Source organism: Triticum urartu, chromosome 5A (assembly GCF_056163025.1).
Source record: "Triticum urartu cultivar PI428250 chromosome 5A, HENAU_Tu73, whole genome shotgun sequence".
Lineage (NCBI taxonomy): Eukaryota > Viridiplantae > Streptophyta > Magnoliopsida > Poales > Poaceae > Triticum > Triticum urartu.
In genome coordinates this window covers 167,755,505-167,759,362 of record NC_141877.1, presented here as the reverse complement: position 1 = coordinate 167,759,362, position 3,858 = coordinate 167,755,505, and positions in this window count along the sequence as shown.

Here is a 3,858-nt window from a genome sequence, read left to right as displayed (position 1 = left end):
AGAATATCTAGGCATGATCATGTATATAGGCATCACGTCCGTGACAAGTAGACCGAAACGATTCTGCATCTGCTACTATTACTCCACCCATCGACCGCTATCCAGCATGCATCTAGAGTATTAAGTTAAAAACAGTGTAACACCTTAAGCAAGATGACATGATGTAGAGGGATAGACTCATGCAATATGAAGAAAACCCCATGTTCTTATCCTCGATGGCAACAATACAATACGTGCCTTGTTGCCCTTACTATCATGGGGAAAGGATACCGCAAGATTGAACCCAAAGCTAAGCACTTCTCCCATTGCAAGAAAGATCAATCTAGTAGGCCAAACCAAACTGATAATTCGAAGAGACTTGCAAAGATAACCAATCATACATAAAAGAATTCAGAGAAGATTCAAATATTATTCGTAGATAGACTTGATCATAAACCCACAATTCATCGTCTCAACAAACACACCGCAAAAAGACGATTACATCAAATAGATCTCCACAAGAGAGGGGGAGAACATTGTATAGAGATCCAAAAACAGAGAAGATGCCATCTAGCTACTAACTATGGACCCGTAGGTCTGAAGTAAACTACTCACACTTCATCAGAGAGGCTATGGAATTGATGTAGAAGCCCTCCGTGATCGATGTCCCCTCCGGCGGAGCTCCGGAACAGGCCCCAAGATGGGATCTCGTGGATACAGAAAGTTACGGCGGTGGAATTAGGGTTTTGGCTTCGTCTATGATCGTTTGGGGGTACATGGGTATATATAGGAGGAAGAAGTACGTCAGTGGAGCAACAGGGGGCCCACGAGGGTGGGGGCGCGCCTGGTAGGGTAGGGCGTGCCCCCCTACCTCGTGGCCTCCTGTTACGTGCCTTGATGTAGGGTCCAAGTCTCCTGAGTTGTTTTGGGTGATAAAATCACGTTCCCGAAGGTTTCATTCCGTTTGGACTCCGTTTGATATTCCTTTTCTTCGAAACCCTAAAACAGGCAAAAAACAGCAATTCTAGGCTAGGCCTCCGGTTAATAGGTTAGTCCCACAAATAATATAAAAGTGGATAATAAAGCCCAATAATGTCCAAAACAGTAGATAATATAGCATGGAGCAATCAAAAATTATAGATACGTTGGAGACGTATCAACACACATCCTTAGTTTTGAGTCGATGCTCGACCTGCAACTGGGGCCACGACAACACACACACACACACACCCTTGTTGTGAGTTGATAATCAACTTCCAACTAGGGGTCCTCAACAAACACACACCCCCTAGTTGCGAGTCGATGGGCTTCATGCAAATGGGGACCCTCGACACAACAACAACTACTACTACGACACATCCCAGCTGCGAGTTGACGGTTGACTTGCAACTGGGCACGGTTGCAAGTCGATGGTTGAGTTGCAACTAAGGCAAGTTACAAGAAATCGAAACAAAAAATAACCTAGTTGCGAGTCAATGGTTGACATGCAACTGGGGCACGGTTGCAAGTCAATGGTTGAGTTCCAACTGAGGCAAAAAAACAAAAAAAATAACCTAGTTGCGAGTCAATGGTTGACTTGCAACCGGGAAACTACAAAACTACAACACATCCCAGTTGAGAGTTGATGGTTGACTTGCAACTGGGGCACGGTTATGAGTTGATGGTTGACTTGCAACTGAGGCGAACTACAACAAAACAAAACATAACCTGGTTGTGAGTCAATGGTTGACTTTCTACTGCCCCCACCCTCCTAGTTGCAAGCCAAAGGTTTACTTGCAACTGGCACAACTACAAAAAACCTACTTGCGAGTCGATAGTGGACTCGCAACTGGGCCCGCTAGTTGCATGTCGGTAGTTGACTTGCAATTAAGGCGCCTTCAAAGTATGAAAAACTCGCCCCTAGTTGCGAGTCGAGGGTTGACTTGCAACTAAGCTGGCTAAAAACTATGACCTGACCTTAGTTGTGACACGAAGGTGGACATGCAACTGGAATACTTGCAAAAAATGCCCCAGTTGCGAGTTGAGGGTTGATTCGACACTGGGGGATAGTTTTGACTTGATGACTTATTTGCAACTGGGACAAACTACAACTTTGAAAGAAAAAACTATTCATGAATCGAGGGTGAATTTGTAAAACTGGGCAACTGAAACTACAAAAATTCTGATTGCTAGATGGCTACTTGCAAATGAGGTGACTACAAACTACAAAAAAAATGCCAAATTCCGGAGTCGAGGGGTTTACACTTGCATAGACAGTAGGAATTTGATATGGAAAATTGCGTCAAACAAAAAAGGTAAAGGAAAAAAATAAATTGGCTAATAACAAAAAGGACATTGATGACATGGGCAAAAAATACATACCTAAAAATGATTAAAAGAAAAAAATTAAATGGTGAAATATATGTAGACAACTTCTTCTCAAAAATGACATGAACATGAGCAATTGCAATATAAAAAAACTCACAACCATTGGCCATTGTGCAAACTTCCTTCACTTCCGTATGCACAAGAATAAGCCTGTGACAATGTGAGTGAGGCTACCAGCTCGATCTCATAACATCGCCCAAAACAAAGCCCAACACTTAGATATCAAAAAAAACAAAGGTCGGCCCAACAAAAAAACAGGAACCAGCCCGCCCCGGTGTAGCCCTCCGTCCCGACGTAACAACGCGACAAGATGCTCAAGATGTGTAATGAGCATCTGTAATGAGCATTTTTTATATGTAACAACTTGGAGTTTATAAATTATATAGGGGTTTACACTTGCACAAAGATGCTCGTTACACATACGTATAATTTATCAATAAATATATTTATTTACTGACTACACAATCTCTACTTATACAGACGATGGTATCACATGCATGTGTATTAACGACTAATGGAAGATGAAACAATGAATAACTCACTGTTGTAATCCACCACCTATCGAAAATGACAAATGGGTCCCATGATTTTTGGAGATCAGTTATTTTTATATCAAAATGCACAACTTGGAGTTTAATATATTTAGGAATTAATGTTTTATAAGTACATAAATATGCTCATTGCACATCTGTGGAATTTTGTCAATAATTATATTTATCTATTGGCTACATAAAGAAGACAAATATATGAATCTCGAATGGACATCTTATTTGCTTTTTTTTCCTTTGTGTTGGTAGAAAATATAAATACAATATAAACAAAATACACATATATGTGGAGCAAATCAACATGTACACGTGATATTGATTAAAATTCCTAAAAACTATAACTATGATATTTTTAATAATAATATGAGCCCGCTATATGAGTATATAGCTGGTCTCCAACATGAGGTATGTTTTCTCTCAAAAAAAATTAAAATACTCTGAAACCTTTAAATATAAATTTGTTTTTTTACTTCTGAATTTTTTTATTTTTTTACTATAAACAGTAGGGTAAGACCCCACTGCAATTTTTAATTAAGAGAGCAAAGTACAAATAGTCTGAAAAGGCTTGAGGTAAGCCTTAAGAAGAAAAAAAAGAAACTACAAACTAGAAGAAAGAAAAAACCAAAAAGCCTACTAGCCTACAAACAGATAAATTACAAAAGGCCTTCAAGCCAAACAGAGAATTGCCTCTCATGCTTCTTCTTCATCCTAAACTTTAAAAGATTTAGTTCCTCCAGATATATGGACTTCCAGCCTTGAAATGAAGGAGCAATGTTTTCGAAAACTTATTATTTCTGGTTATCCAGATTGCCCATGCTCCAAGAATGATGACCTCCATGTAAAATGGGTACCTTAGTTTGTCTTTAAGGTCTTGAAATGCTTCTAACACAGACAAGTTTGGTGTTCTTGTTGGACATATGAAGTCCCAGCATTGTTGAACAAATTGGCAACCCCAAAAAAGATG